This window comes from Eumetopias jubatus, unplaced genomic scaffold (assembly GCF_037043125.1).
Source record: "Eumetopias jubatus isolate StellerSeaLion01/CBP00866 unplaced genomic scaffold, mEumJub1_p1.0 scaffold_12, whole genome shotgun sequence".
Classification (NCBI taxonomy): Eukaryota; Metazoa; Chordata; class Mammalia; order Carnivora; family Otariidae; genus Eumetopias; species Eumetopias jubatus.
In genome coordinates, this window is record NW_028274818.1 from 67,210,420 (window position 1) to 67,226,982 (window position 16,563).

A 16,563-nucleotide genomic window follows, 5' to 3' on the forward strand; every position below is an offset into this window, starting at 1 on the left:
TGGGCTCTTGTTGCCCAGCAACAAGCATTGTCAGTCAGTACAGGGTATCGGAAATTGGTATTCTATGTCCCTTTGCACCACATGCTCATTTTGTAATCGGAGAGAAGTGGTTTGGGGCTCTTTTGCAAGGTTTCTTTTTAAAACAGACGTTTAAAGATGATTTTCCTTGCTTTTTCTAGTTGGTTACTTTAAAGGACTGGGAGGTCTTTCTGTTCTCACGTAGACATTACACTGAAATGCTCATGTTCAAAGAAAGGGTTTTATATTTTTGCTTTGTATTGTATTTGTGTTTTTGTTTTGTTACTGTTCACTCAAAAACGAATACATTTTTGCCGGAAAATTCAAGTTAAGTAATTGGAACATCAGAGCTTTATTTGTTTCTTTAGAAGTACAGGTCCAGAAGTTGGTATAAGAATCCCTTCCTTGATAAAGATTATTTTTATAGGATTCCTAGCCTTGTATAGAATCTCATGTAGAATCTGATAGTTTACTTTTTTCCAGGAGAAATTGAAATGTTTTGATAGCAAGTGGGTGACAGACAATAGCCTTTTTCTAGAACATGGTGGTACAGAATACATACCATCAAATGTACTGTCTCAGGGGTGGGTTGTCTGGCGTTGGGTGCGTTCACGGTGCTGTCCCGACCGCCACCTCTGTCCTCCTCCAGGGCTGAGGGGCAGCCTTGTGCGGCTATTTGGTGACCTGGGCCAGGCTGTCTTCCATGTGCTTCTGATAAACTGACTCGTGTAATCTTCGTGACAACCCTGGACGGTGAGTGCTTTTGCTGTGCTCCAAGTGGGCACCGTGATGTGAGGCGGAGAGCAGGACACACAGCCGGCCTGGTGGAGTGGGCTTCCGGCCCCAGAGCCCAGACCTGGGCACTCAGCCACCACAAGACGGCGTCCTCTTTTGAGTCCCTTTCTTTTCTGTTCAGTGGTAAGAGTAATGATTTTAACAAAATTACCTACCCCCCAAAAAATAAAAAGCTACGAGCTCTTTCAAGTAAATTTAATATCCTTTGCCAGCGTTTTGGACTGTTAATGAATTTAGTTTGGCTATAAATTGTGTATGTCCTAAATTTTAAAAGGATGCCTTTTTTATTTTCTATTGTGGTGAATTGTGTGTAAAATTATAAATGTTACGGTTAATTACGTGTTGGGGATTTAGTGCCCTTTTCCAGCCCATTTCTGGGCTGTTTCCCACGCTGTTCCTTTTGGGAGAGAGTGCAGAATGCACATTATTTCCGGTAGCATAGTACACATGTATATAGGGAGTTAGGTTGTTACGAGGGGATTCTGATGTGATGCATCCGAAGTCTAAAGCCAGTCGGCATCGGATCTTGTGCTTCTCAGTATTTCTGAGTTCATGCTCCTCTTTGTCTTGGAGAACCTGGAGCTGATGTTCATATTGGCGATCCTGAATAAGGAGCAGTAGGCGAGAGTGAGACAGGAGAGGGCAGTGCCAGGTGCCCTTGGGGTTTTCAGTTGATGCAAGAGATGATGGATTTCCTTTCCGCTGGGGACCATATCTCTAGTCCCATTTTTTTATTTTTTAAATAAAGATTTACTTATTTATTTTAGAGGGGCGGGAGGGGCAGAGGGAGAGAGAGAATCCCAAGCAGGCTCCACGTCCAGCGCAAGCCTGATGCGGGGATCGATCCCACAAGCCCGAGACCATGACCTGAACCGAATTCAAGAGTCAGATGCCCAAGTGACTGAGCCACCCAGACACCTCTCTATTCCCATTCTTTAGCTAAAGAATTTACTCTTCCCTCTGACCGTTTCCCTCCCCCAGTGAATATTCTGGCACATCTTCTGCCTTGAGACTCCTTGACCTGGATCCCCCCTGATTTGTATGTTCCCATCCTGATCAACCAGATTTGCTCTATGCTTCCAGTTCTCTTCACTCGTGTACCATTAAAAAAAAAATTTCCTCCTCTTATTTTTGTGCCTTTATGTACACATTTGATTATGCTCTCTGCATTTTTTGTTCACTTAATGTTTTACATTTCCTATGCTTCTAAAAAACTCAATTTTATTAGTTGCATATTTCACTGTAATTTACCTGTTTCCTTTTAAACGGCTATTTTGTGATTTTGTGTAATGAATAATGCTTTCATGAACTCAAAGCGTTTTTTTTCCTCCCAGTTGCAGACTAATTCCTTAAGATGGATTTCCAGAAATAGTATTAGATCTCCAAATAAATAGAAATGGTCCTAAAAGCTCTTGAATCATAGGGCCAAATGTTTTCCAAAAGTGTTTTGCCAGTTTTCATGCCAGCCTGCAAATATATGAAGTGTCCATTTCACGGCAAGCAGCGGCAGCAGAGAATGTTTTGATGTTGACCTTTAAATCTAGAAGAATTGACTCATGGCTCTGCTGGGCCTTTATCCTAAATCACACCTAGATTCCAAAGCTGCTGGGATCGGATTTGGGAGAAGGAGGGCCTGGCTACCCCTGTCTCCTCCAGCTCTCTTTAAGTTCTGTGGTGATGCATTTGCTGCCCAGGTAAGCAAGCTCTCATTTAATGCAGTGCCCTTTAGGATGAATGAAGCAACTGACTTTTTCTGCTTTCATTGTTTTGATAAGTTGGAGGGTGTGGGACGAAGTAGTGAGTGTTCGAAATGCCATTCCCTTGGAAGCTGGGGGCAGGAATAGGTTTGGCTCTCTCCTTTGCCCTGCCAGGGGGCTCTGTACAGTCAGCAGAGGCATCCCAAATGAGGTTCAGGAGCCACCTGTTCAGGGGCTGCTTCTCGGATGTAGCCTGAGTTACTGATTCTTCTCTATCTAGAAAATCATTAGCAATTCTGGAGGTAAAGTGGCTTTTCTCTAAAAGGTTGTTATAGGTCCTGAGCTATCACATGCTGATGGAATGTTTTATCCAAGGAGAGGAGGCTGAGGGAAGGGACTCCTGGTCACCCCGAGCCTTGTCACAGCATCCAGCACAGTCGGCCATCCTGGCCTTGAACCACTTGGACTTAAGGGACTTGAAGCTCTTGGCTTCTCTCTTGATCACATTGGCTGTGTCCCTTGGTCCCTCCCTCCGGCGTCTTTCTCTTCTTCTCAGACTTGCATTCCTCCCAGTTTTACTTTGCCCCCATGTGCTGCTGCCTCCCAGATTTAAACTTCTGTCTCAGTCTGTCTCGTGAGCTCTAGATAATCATCTGAGAACTTAATTCATTTGTGTATGTAACAGGCACCTTCAATACCACGTGTCCAAATCCACATGTGTAGTATGTTCCTACAAATTTATACTGATTGAGAACTAGCTTTTGCAATGACAGTGTTTTCAGAGTCTTAAATAGAACAATAACATAAGGGGCTAAATTGTTAAAACGAATGTCTTCCGCCTCATTTTGTAAGCTTTAGATCCCATCGTTTTCTCCTAGTAGGAAGGTTTGCCTGCATCCTCCTGGATGACTGAGTCCAGAAGTTCTTGCTCAGGGATTTTACTTGTGGGAGCTCTCATGCGCCCCGTGCCCACAGACCCTGCTCCTGGTTCCCAGGTTGGCATTTTTCATGTCAGCTGACACACAAGAATGTGGGCGGTTGGCACAGTGGACGAGCTCCCAGCTTGCGGTTTGCCATCAGCGTCCTTGGAGAGTGTGATGTGCATCGATTTCACTGTGACTGTGTTTTTGCCCTTATAAAAATGAGGGGAAGATAGAAGAGATGGAATGTTAATACACAGTCCACACAAACCCGGAAGTCACTAGGTATCTATCCCTGAGCGGCGCTTGTCAGTCTCTGTGGGACTCGACCCCGTTTGTACATACGCTGGTGGTCTGTGTCTATATGGTGGGTAAGATGATTTCGTTGACACTGATGGACATTCAGGTCAGCTGAGGAAGCACATCGCTTCCAGAATTGGAGCCGCCTGCGGGCCTCAGGGATGAGAAGAATGCTAGCAGTTTTGGTTGACCAGGAGTTACTCTGTCTCTTCGCTTTGCTTGGCTTCATTCTTGTCTCTACAGTCTTTCTTCACTCGGTTTCTCCAGAGGCCCACTCCTCCAGCCTTTGTAAGTTGAAGTCAAAGAATGTTTCCTGTAATCTTCAGCGAGAAACATCCTGGGAACTGGTGAAAGCCCTGCTGGGGTCGCCGCCCCTCTTCTCAGTGGGCTGGGCTTTTGTGACGAGCCCTGGTGGTGCTGGGGATGGACACTTTGTGAAGTGGGAGAGGGATATCTGGAAGCAGATATCCATCATATGATCTTCAACTAAGGAGGACTGTAGCAAAATTGAGTTATATAAAAAAAGACAGGAAATGGGTCTAAAAGGTGAAGTCTTAGGATAGAAGAGGTTGATTCATTTTTTAGTGATCTGTTAGGTTTACAGGATTATAGAGCTTGTTGAGGAACATAGCTTGCAGCACTCCCTTTACAGTAATAAAAGAAGGCTGAGGCTCAACATCTTCCTAGGAAAATTTGAAAGAAAATTGGTAAGACAACATCTCGTTTCTTACAAACTCTCTGAGCAATGAAAAAGAAAATCACTTGTCTACCCAATGTTGCATTAGGTAAGTCAAGAAAACTAGATTCGAGGTGAGAATTATTAGAAAGTAAATTTTATCTGTATTTCATCTTTGGTTTAAGTGATTGCTCCTATCTTAGTTTTTAAAGCTAAATATCCACCCCCTAACTAGAGGTTTCGTATTTTTTGACTGTTAGAATGAAAAATCATTTTTAAAAAAGATTTACTTATTTGAGAGGGTGCACGTGCACGCATGCATGAGCGGAGGGAAGGGTAGAGGCAGAGGGAGAGGGAGAATCCTTAAGCAGACTCCCTGCTGAGCGTGGAGCCCGATGTGGGGGCTTGATCCCAGGACCCCGAGATCATGACCTGAGCTGAAATCAAAAGAGTCGGACGCTTAACCAACTGAGCCACCCAGGTGCCCCTGAAAACTCATTTTTTAAATTAAAACTGTTGCTTGGCTCTTGCCTACTCCACCTTCAGGAGTGGGTCATGTAAGAGAGTAGGGATCCTGGGACCTGGTGTCTGAGTGTTCCGTGTCCATGTTTTGACCACAGCACTCCACCATCAGATATCAGAGTAGGGGAAAAGCCGCTTCACATCCCACCAGGTCAGGGGCACTCACCTCGTAGCTTTCCCACTTGGTGATGCAGTGATGTACACGCCATGTAAGATTGTGGCCGGGGGAGAATCTACCCTGTGCCAGGTGTCACAAGAACCAGGATCCTGGGTATGTCCCCTTCAGGGGACCTTAATCTTGGCTTCTTCAGCCCCTGTGGTTAGAGTCCAGATTTGGGAGACAGAGCACCCTTTCGTTGTCGAGGACAGATTGCTTCACCGCCACTGAATTGCGAAGCTTTTAACTTTTAAAGTCTCTATCTCTTCCAAGAGATTTGTTAACGAGAGAGTCATTGATTGGATTTATAGGTGAGATTATGGGGTTTTGATTGCTTGATGAAAAGACTTGTTGGCTGTTTCCTGTCTTTCACTCACCAGGTTAATGCAGTTTGTTTTTTAGAATAGCTACCCAACACGAAAGGGTTACCCTTTAATCCGAGAACCCTTGGAGAAGTGTCTTACTAATATTTAGCAAAGCAAAAAAATTGGGAAACACATTTTAGAAAACAAATGAAAAGGACTAATTTACTAATTATGGATAAAATACAAAAAAATGGGGCAACAGAATACAAAAGTGAAGCATAAGCATATATCCCTAAACAAACAAAAAAACCTGCCACCTCTTTGTTTTATCTTGTCCCTTTCTCCATTTTTTTAAAAATTTTTTTCCTGAGATTTCCTAAATCCATGGGAAGAACTCTAGTGTCTTGAAAGTTCTTGGCTGCTTTTCTTCTGGGTTTTAGTGTAGTCCCAAATCTGCAATACAAAAGTTCCACTTCTAATGCCTTAACTTAGAAGTATTTTTTTTGCTTCAAGTACAGAAGGCTTCTGTGCCCTGGGTGTGTGTGGGGGGGTTTCTTTAGAAGCATATCTTCTTTTCCTGTTTGTCCTTTCTTTTTGAAATTCACTCTCGGGGTGACTTTATGGAGCAGATTCTTGTCTGGTCCCTCCCCTCCAGCCTTTCCATGTTTCCATGTAGTTCCATGTTTGAGGTTTGGGTTTATGTCATTTTGCTGCAGTTTCTCAAGCATACCACTGAGACATTTTAACAGCTTCATTGATGTACACTTTATAGATACAGTGTACAGTTTGATAAGTTTTGACATGTCTGTGCCCCTGAAACCATCAGCACAGGCAAGCTAGGGAACATCCATCACCCTCAACTTAAAATTAGAAGCACTGTCAGCAAAAATTTGGACTATAGGAAAGAGAAGGAAGTTACCTATAAACCCTAACACTTAAGATGCGTGACCTTTGATGTCTTTGATTTAACATGGTATCATGAACACTTTTCCATATTGTTACATGGTCTTAATAATAAGACTTTTTTCCAAGAGTTGACCGATGACGTTAAAAACACCCTCTCTACGTATCTAACGTGATAGTACACAGACTGTTTCATGTTGGGGGTAGAAACAGATTTTCAGCTGCTTTTGAAATCTGTGATACAAGGAGCGGGGCTTGGAGAGAGAGTGTGGCAGAGCACAAGTGGGTCTGAGAGGTCCCTGTCCACCAGGCCAAATGCTGCTGTCCCCGTGGGCTGTGGGGGTAGCTTTGGGAGAGGACACGCATGCCGCAGAGAGCTTGTACTTGGACGTGTTAGTTAGGGGAAGCTGAAGCCGCCCGAGCGTGCCCCAGTGGTGGGATGTGTTCAGTTGCTGGCGGCTCACAGGCCGTGTGGGAGAAGTCCGAATTCGAAATAATTTAGGAAAAACCACTGAGGGTTTCTGTGGGTGGTGTGACAGGATCCCCATGGCGTGTAAAATAACCTTCGTGTTGATGAAGAGGTAGACCTGTTCGTTTACGCGGGCACCGGCCTCTTTCCCCAGCTCTACCGAGATCTCGTTGACGACAACAGGGAAATTCAGGTGCGCACTGTGAAGATCTGATATGTGTCTGCCCTGAAAGCATCGCCACAGTGAGGTCGGTTAGCACCTCCATTCCCTCCCAGGACTCCCCTTTTCTTTGCGGTGAGGACACTGAAGGTTTACTGACGACATCCGACTCATAGAAGGTAGTCCCCAGGCCGTGGATGCCCCAGAACTTGGCTCCCAGCGGTGCCCCCTCCGACAGCACCCCCGTCTGTGTCGACGGGTTTGGCTTGTTTAGGTTCCACGTGAGAGCCTGCAGTGTTGGTCCGTCTGTCGGCCTGACTCAGCCCGGTGCCCCGAGGTCCGGCCACGTGTGGGTCATGGGTAGGAGCAGGAGGAGATGCTGGGACGGTTTTCTGTGACGGCCCAAGCCCGGGGGGGGGGGGCGGACGTGAGGGGCCCCGCCCGTGTCCTGAATCGGCGGTGAGGCCACAGGGCGTGCGGGCACTCCTCAAGGGAAATGGGGCAGGGATTTTCCGGAGAACACTCCGTGCCGGACGCATGTTATCGTTCACGAGTACGCGGCTCTGCCGAGAGCTGGAGTGTCCGGGACTCAAAAGGATCGTGTCTTCCGCTGGTCTGGGCTGAAGGGACTCGGGGAGAACTCGAGGGGCCGATAAAGGCGGTGGGCAGCGGCTGAGGCCCGGGGCGGGGGGCGCGGGGTGCCGGGCGCAGCTGTGTGCTCCTCCTCGGACGGGCTGGCGGGGTGCGCCCGCCGCGGGCACCACATGTGCTGTGCCCTCGGGAGCCCTGTGTCTTAGGGTGAGCCCCCGGCCACGTGCCGCCCTGGGGGGCCGGGGGCCGGTAGTGCGGGCAGCCCGCGCGCGCGCGGCATCCTGGGAGGGCCAAGATGGCGGCCCGCGGGGCTGACGAGGCGCGGCCCTGCGTGTGGTAAGGGGCCTTCAGGGTCGGAGCCGACTTTCCCGCAGAGTGCACGTTCAGACCACCGGAGACCACGTTCGGAACAAAGACCCGTGACCTGGGCCTCGATGAAAGGGGGCAGACCTGCGTGCCCGTAATTCGTGCTGGAAACTGGGAGCCCGCTCCGGGCCGACCCAGCGGAAGCGTTCCACGAGGCCTAGAGAGCGATCCGCCGACGCGGGAGGAGCGCCGTGCGGATGGACTCTGCCGCGGGTGTGCGCGCTTCCTGGCCTTCCACTGATGTCTGGTCCAAGTGGTCTGGGTAACTGTATAGAAGGGGTAAAAAATTGAAGGTGTTCTAAAAAAAACCCGTCAGATACGGGCAACTCAGTATATTTAGTTATCACCAGCGATTTTCAGTGTCTGTGATTTATTGGTTTGACACGTACTGGGCTACAAACCGACCGATAGTCGGGTCTTAAAAATACTTCTCCAGGACCGCCCTTCCGGAGTTTCCCAGCGGAGTGCCCGCGGTTGCAGACCCCCTCCCTCGATGCCTGGAGGACAGGGACTCCCCCGAGGCTCCAACGGCCCTTCTCTCCAGGAGTTCGCCTCCCTCCCCTCGGTCTCCACAGTAGGGCTGGGGAGGAGCGAGCAGGGCAAGCAGGCCATGCTTTACGGTGGTGCTCTTCGAACTGGGCTTTTAACACTGTTTTATCAGAATTGAAAGAAGGGAACATGTTAGAATACGTTGCAGTGGTAACGGCAAGTATTGTTCCACGAAGCTGTGTCGTTTCTGAGTGTCCGTGTAGGTACAGGCCGGTAGTCTGTCCGGCGTGTTTACACCGGCCTCAGAGCATTCACAAATGCTTTTTTGGGAGATAAATCAGTGTGGGTTGAGCATCTCTGCAGTTCAGGGTATGCCACTGTAGGGGTCTTGGGGCTTTCTTAACCTTCTGCCCTTCTGTGGCAGAATCCTTTGAGGTCTGGTTTGGTTTAAGGGGCTTCCGAGTAGTTGCTAGTATAAAGGTAGTTAAAAACTGGAAACTTAAGGCACAGAGGTGGCTTTCTGCTTTTTCATTTCAGTGTTGTAAGAAGAATATAAAACTTGTGGTTGAGTTTTGGTACAGAAATCACTGAGGATTCATCAGTGATTCAGAGGAAAACAAAGTAGGATAGCGCTTGCCATTTAGCGGGCACTCAGTGAGTCTTTCTGGACTGAATGAACGAATGGATGGGGAGAGCCCTGAGCACCGGTCTAGGATCCCTGAACTACTAGTTCATTAGTGAGCAGTGAAGCAGGAGTGACGGTGGGAGCAGAGGCAATTATTGTCTTCTTATTTCTGTGCTGTATTCTCTTGGAAGGAGAGAGATAAGGAGACAGGAATTCTAAATTGGCAACTGGTTGGTTAAAAGCAAAAGGCCAGTTTTGTATCTGGATGGCCATTCTTTTTTTAAGAGAGATGGGTGAGCCCTTTGTACAAAGAGCTGCTGGTGGGTTTTAGTTTTTAGGGATATTAGCCCCTGGTTCGCTTTTGCTTTTTCCCAGTTATCCAAAAGTTGAATGTCAGGAAGGCTGATTGCTTTCAGGGAGTTGTCATTTTCCTCCAGGGGTATGTTTGGATGAGGATGGAGGCTACTTTGCTGGGGCAGCAGCTGCTGAACAGTCTGTTTGGGGATTAGGTGCACATTGGTATAGAGCTGAAATCTGCTTCCTGGTTCCTGAAATCGTGTTCCTTTGCCTTGAGGATGAATGTTTTTTCCGCTCACTCTCCTTACATTCACTTAGTTCTGGCTGCTAATGCTTCTAACTGATAACCTTTCTGTTTAGGGGAGCTTCCTTGAAAGAGTAGTTGACAGCTAGTATTGAGCAAATTAAAAATGTTGCTTCTATCTTCTCTTAGTTTTTGCTCAGAATTTAATTATGAGTGGTGGTAGCAGAATGTAAAAAATGAGCTGCATATTATTTAACCATTTTGGCAAAGGCAGAGACACAAATGCCTTCCTATTGTTTGGATGGCAGTATGAGGCATGATTTATCCATATTTTGTGTTGGAATTTAAATTCCAATAATCTCTAGAAGCATTGGTAGTAGAAGCACTGGTAGTGGAATTTACTAGCTGGTTGAATCCTAAGTTTGCCTAGTGTGTTTGGGTTGCATCCATGGGGTCAGATATCTCACCTGTTTTGATGGTTCCAAGACTTTACAGAAGAGACTAAATTAGTTGCCACCCTTGACTTGGTACTGCTCTGTTAAGAGTCTTTTGATCATCTGAGTGAACACTTACTTAATACTACAGAAATGAGAACCTGCAGTGGGTACTTTTAATGTGGGTGTATGCCACATTAGACACATTTTATATACCAGATAATGTGTCTAAATCATGAGTCAGGATCTTAATAACACCTGGGTCTATTTAGGCTTGGACTGCAAGCTGTCAGTCAGCAGCTAGAAGGTCTTTCGGTGTTACCTGGGCAGGTCTTTTTATCTAGAAGGTCTCTGGTGGAATCTCTGAGCATTGAAGGATAAGGTAAAAGAATTTGGAGGTATATTTGTGTATGTAGTTTGGTTGTATCATTGTGAGTAGAACTTAAATCTACATTTAAAATGGCTGGCACATTTGTCAGTAGACCGGCAGAGTTCTTCTAATGACAAAATGACAGAAATATCCTTTTTTTTTTTTTTTTTTTTTAATGTTCAAGGTTACATTTGCTGACCTGAGCTCAGTAGATTTTTAGCACTTAAGCCAGGCATCTTCAAACCTTGATTTAGTGGATGGGCACGGTTTTCCAATCTGATGGAAACGATGACAGTAAATTTTAAATGCCTGTATTTTATTGGAATCTGGCATTGTCCTCTACAAAGCATGGTAGCACTTTTGATTCTTGAACAACTCAACTAGCTGTCTCTTCAGAAAAGGTTATTTTTCTTTTCAATTTTTATATATGGATACAATATAAATTAATTATAAATACTACATATAGCTATGTTCTTGTGAAACTGCATTTCAACCTCAGATCAACAGAAGAGCAAGTGTAGTTAGGCTGCTTTTCTAGTGTATCTTAATTTGAAATTCATGTATATGGGTGAAGTTAAATTTATTTACTTCTCAACATCATTTAATATTTTTGCATACTGTTTCCAGTGAGTTCTGAAATAATTCTCATGCCTTACATGGGACTCTTTTAAAATGGCACTCAAAGGATATGTGTGTGGGGTGAAGGTCATGGGTGATGGAATGAAGGGAGGATTGGTGTGTGGAAAGGTGATAAACACCTTATGGAACTAGAAATTTGAGCTCTTAAGCTTCTGAAAATAGGTAAGAGGCTATAAAGGTACTAGGGAATTATCCTTTATTGGGAAGGATTTACAATTTGTTATTTTTGTGGTTATGATTGAAAACTAGACCCTTAGCTTGTCTTTAGGGAATATCCAATGAAGTTCTGTATTTTCTTTGGCTTGATAAGTAATATTTATGCATTGAAGCAGTTTAATCTTTAAAAATAGGATTAAAAACAAAAATAGTATATACTTATTATAGAAAATTGACAAACTGTGCAAAAGTAAAGGGAACACATTAATGAGTATTTATTGATTAGCTTCACAAATACTCATTATTGCTGGCAGGTACGGTTGTCGGGGATGTGTATATAGACAAGGAGGAGACCCTGTACCCAGGGTGTATTTTCTTGGTAGGGAATGGAGAAGCAGTATGTACCACTAAATCAGTGGTTAAGTGTAAAGAAGAACTGTGGGGTGGGAAAAGGCGCGGTAGGTGCACCAAGGCCTGTCATGATGGGAGTGGGTGGGAAAGGCCCTTCTCAGGGGTGAAGTCTGAGTTGACCTGAAAGATGAGGTGACAGTCATGTGAGATGAGGAGGAAGGGCATTCCAAGTAGACCGAGCAGGTCCCAGGGCCCAGAGATGAGAAAGAGCTTGCTTTGTTCAAGGATGAAAATACAGTGTCCATAGCAAACCCATAGTAAACATTCTTTGAGTCTTTTGTTGCAATAATTGGCTTGTGTTTATAGAATTTGTATTGTTTGCTTTTAATCACAGTTTCTTCATCATATAAACATTCCCCCATTTTATAATGGATGCCTTCAGTAAACATTTTTAATTTTGGCACAATTAATTTTATAAATATATTGTTGATTTACTTACCCATTCCCTGATAGCTTGGCATTTAGTTGTTTTTTTTTTTTTTTTTTTGTGGGGTTTTTTGCTATTACAGATGTTACAATGAGCACTTTTGGATCTAAAGTGTTTTTTGTTTCTTAGGGTTCTCAGAGGGGGAAATAAGTAAGACAGAGATGAATTATTTATTATTTATTGCCAAAATTCTTTGCAAAATGGTTTGTTTTCAGTTTAAGTGCTAACTGTATCCTGGCCTGCATTTGAGTTACCTTTTTTCAAAAACATTTTTTTATTGTGGTAAAATAGATATAACATAAAATTTACCATGGTAACCATTTTAAAGTGCATGAGTGAGTGGCATTAAGTACCTTCGTCATGTGGTGTGACTGCCAGCACTGTTGGGCTCAGATTTCACCCTCCCAAGTAGAAGCTCTGTACCCATGAAGCAGTGCCCCCCCCCCCCCCCCCAGCTCCTGGCAACCACTCATCTGCATTCTGACTCGACAGATTTGCCCACTCTGGGCATCTTATATAAATGGAATCAGGATATATGACTTTTTGTGTCTGTGGTCTCCCATCTAGCTAGGATTTCAGGGGTCATCCGTATTGTAGCAAGTGTCAGTACTGAATTCTTTTTCACACTTTGATTCCTTTTCATTCCGTTGCTTGGTATATGGATATCTACATTTGGTTCTCCATTTATCTGTAGGTGGGTATTTGGGTTGTTTCTACCTCTGTGGCTGTTGTGAATAGGAATGCTGTGGACGTTTATGTACAAGTATTTGTTGAGGCCCTGTATTCCGTTTCTCTGGACATACACCTCAGAGTGGGGAATTGCTGGGTCATATGGTAAATCTGTGTTTAACTTATTGGCGGTGTCCAACTGGTTTCCCCAGTGGCTGCACCATTTTCCACTCCCGTCAGCAGTGTATGTGAGTTCCAATTTATCCACATCCTCGGCCAGCACTGATTTTTAGGTTTTTGGTTTTTTGGGTTTTATTTTGGTTGTGACCATCTTAGTAAGTGTGAAGTGGTATCTTGTGTTTTTTCTTTGTTTGTCTTTCCCTAGTAATTACTGATGTTGAGTATCTTCTCATGTGCTTGTTGGTCAGTTGAGTATTACCACTCTTTGATTTGAAATTGTTATTGAAGAATAACATATACGGAAAAGTACATATATCATAAGTTTTCACTAACCCGGTAGACACATGTAACTAGCACCCAGATCGGAAAGAGAACCCTGCTGCCCTCCTGCTTTCTCACAGTCACAGTCTGTCCCCAAAGGGTAACCACTGTCTGGCTTGTAGTGGCGAAGATTAGTTTTGCCTGTTTTGGTACTTACATAAATAGAATCACACGGTACGTATTCAGTGTCTGGCTGCTTTGGCTTAACGTCAGTTTTGTGTCATTTGTGCATATCGTTCATTTAATTCCCCTGTGTGAAATGCTAGTTTGTTTATCCATTCGGCTTGTGATGAGCATTTGGATTAGTGTTGGGATATTATAATGTCATGAACATTCGAGTATTTGTTTTTCCCCCCTGCACACGCGTGTGTGGGCCAAATCCAGCATTTGTAGTGATTGTATTAGCTTCTGTTTTATAAATATTTCCTCTACTTTGTTGGTTGTCCTTTTTTTTTTCTTTTTCAAAGTGACCATTCCATATACAGTTGTGAAACTGGAAGTCAGCTCTCTGAGCCCTGTAATCTTGGTGTGAAGTGTAAGACAGATGAAATGTAAGCACACTTGAAAAGGATGAGAACAATTTCTGACATGGGGACCTGGCATTGTTTTTTTTCTTGCTAAATTTTAAGTGTGTCCCCTAGGGTTTTTATAGTAATTATAAAAATCACAAATTTATTTTTAACCATACAGTGGGTCCTAAGTGACTTACTGGGACAGGAATCGTTATTAATTTAATTCTTTGGTCTTTGGGCTCTACTAACCTTTTACTCCTTCTTGAATGAATTCAGTTACAAAGTAATAATGAGTGTATATTCTAGAAAATTTGAACAATACAGAAAAGCTTACATAAGAAAATGAAAATAATGCCACTACTCCAGAAAAAAACACTTTTGGTATGTGTATTTTTTATTTTTTTAATGCAATTTTTTTTATTGAACATAATGTTCTATAATGTGATTCCCCCTTGATAATGTACTGTGAATACTTTCCTGTGTAATTAAATATTATTCTAAAACATGATTTTTAAAAACTAAAGCATGATTCTGAAATTTAATTTTTATCAAAGTAGTACAGAGTTTATGAGGTCAAATAGTTCCACAGAGCCTAGAGTTAAAAAAAAAAAAAAAAAAAAGGCAATCCTAGCCCTGTACGTTTCCCTCTAGAATCCAGCTCTCCAGAAGAACTCCTGCCACCTTTACATGCTTCTTCTGTAGTGTTTTGGTATTTCCAACATTTCTTGACTTGCTCCAGTTTTAGAATTGATGCCCTGACTTCCCATTATGGAAGATAGGAATTTAATTTCTTAGTCCTTCCTCCCTCCCCACTATGTGTGGTTTTCTTTTCATCTTCTAGACACAGTTATGAAACAAATTTTGCTTAATCAAGATCTGTATTGTTATGATTGCATAGATACCGTTTACATCTGAGCTCTGTCTACGTCTGAGCTCTGTCGTACACCATGGTCACATTTTCCTTGCAGATGACTTTGTCGTATGTAGATTTAGTGGATCTTAGTGTTCTGTGCTTCGTTTTCCATGCTCTCACCGCTTTCTCAGCCTCAGACTCTCCCACCGGTGGTGACCTCTCCTTTCAGTACAAACATACCAGGCCATCCTTCAGCGGCTTTTTATTTTTTCTTGGGTACCTTTAACCTTCTGTTCCAGTTTGGACCAGATTGCTTTTTTGGCCAACTTACAGTGCAATTTTCACCGTCCTGGGAAAGCTCTTTGCCTTTTTTCTGTATTGCTTACCGCCTGTAGCTTTCTGAGAAATGGGGCATGGGAAGCAAGTTCTTGTAGACCTACAATATCTAAGAATATTTTTCTTAGAGCCTCCTCTTGATGGGTAATTTTGTTGTGGTTAGAAGTCAAGGCTGGAAATTATTTTTCCTTAGGATTTTGAAGGTGTTGCTCCAGTGTCTTTGAGTTCCCTACGTTGCTCTGAAAAATTGGATGTCATTCTGCTTCTCAGTCCTTTGGAAGAAACCTGTATTTTTTTTTTTTTTTTTAAATTTCTGGAAGCTTTAGGAACTTCCCTTTATTCCTGGTGCTCTGAAACTTTATAGTGATGTGTCTTAATGTGAGTCTGTAAAAACCTGTTCATTGTACTGGCTTTTGATGGATGCTTTAAATCTAGAAGCATATGCCCTTCAATGCTAAGGAATTCATTTCTTTGGTAATGGGCTGTCTGAAAGGGAAGAGCTCTTGTTATGGGGTTTCTGGGCCTTCTGGACCAGCTTGCTTTCTTTTTTCTATTCACATATAATGTATTATTTGTTTCAGGGGGTACAGGTCTGTGATTCATCAGTCTTAAGCAATTCACAGTGCTCACCACAGCACATACCCTCCCCAGTGTCCATCACCCAGACACCCCATCCCTCCTACCCCCCTCCACTCCAGCAACCCTCTGTTTGTTTCCTGAGATTAAGAGTCTCTTATGGTGGGGCACCTGGGTGGCTCAGTCAATTAAGCTTCTGCCTTTGGCTCAGGTCATGATCCCGGGGTCCTGGTATCAAGCCCCGCATCGGGTTCCCTGCTCGGCGGGAGACCTGCTTCTCCCTCTCCCACTCCCCCTGCTTGTGTTCCCTCTCTCTCTGACTCTTCTCTGTCAAATAAATAAGTAAAATCTTAAAAAAAAAAAAAAAAAAAGAGTCTCTTATGGTTTTTCTCCCTCTCTGGTTTCATCTTGCTTCATTTTTTCCTCCCTTCCCCTATGATCCTCTGTCTTGTTTCTCAGATTCCTCATATCATTGAGATCATATGATCCTTGTCTTTCTCTGATGACTTATTTCACTTAGCATAATACCCTCTAGTTCCATCCACGTCGTTGCAAATGGCAAGATTCTGTTTTTTCAATGGCTGCATAATATTCCATTGTCTATATATACCACATCTTCTTTATCCATTCATCTGTTGATCGACTTCTGGGCTCTTTCCATAGTTTGGCTGTTGTGGACATTGCTGCTATAAACATCAGGGTGCATTTGCCTCTTCAGATCACTACATTTGTATCTGGGATAAATACCCAAGTGCAATTACTGGGTCATACGGTAGCTCTATTTTCAACTTTTTGAGGAACCTCCATACTGTTTTCCAGAGTGGCTGCACCAGCTTGCATTCCCACCGACAGTGTAGGAGGGTTCCCCTTTCTCCGCATCCTCGCCAACATCTGTCGTTTCCTGACTTGTTAATTTTAGCCATTCTGACTGGTGTGAGGTGGTATCTCATTGAGGTTTTGATTTGTATTTCCCTGATGCCGAGTGATGTTGAGCACTTTTTCATGTGTCTGTTGGCTATTTGGAGGTCTTCTTTGCAGAAATGTCTGTTCATGTCTTCTGCCCATTTCTTGATTGGATTATTTGTTCTTTGGCTGGACCAGCTTTTATCTTCTTTTTTCCCCCATTTGTCTTTGTTGGTATTTAT

At 43.8% G+C, this 16,563-nt stretch overlaps 1 protein-coding gene across 2 annotated transcripts in view; it reads left to right on the forward strand.

Annotated features, from left to right (window-relative positions):
• The window catches only part of ENAH (ENAH actin regulator), a 150,610-nt gene that overhangs the window by 18,932 nt on the left and 115,115 nt on the right, over nt 1–16,563 (forward strand). The gene's annotated exons all lie outside the window — the stretch shown is intronic.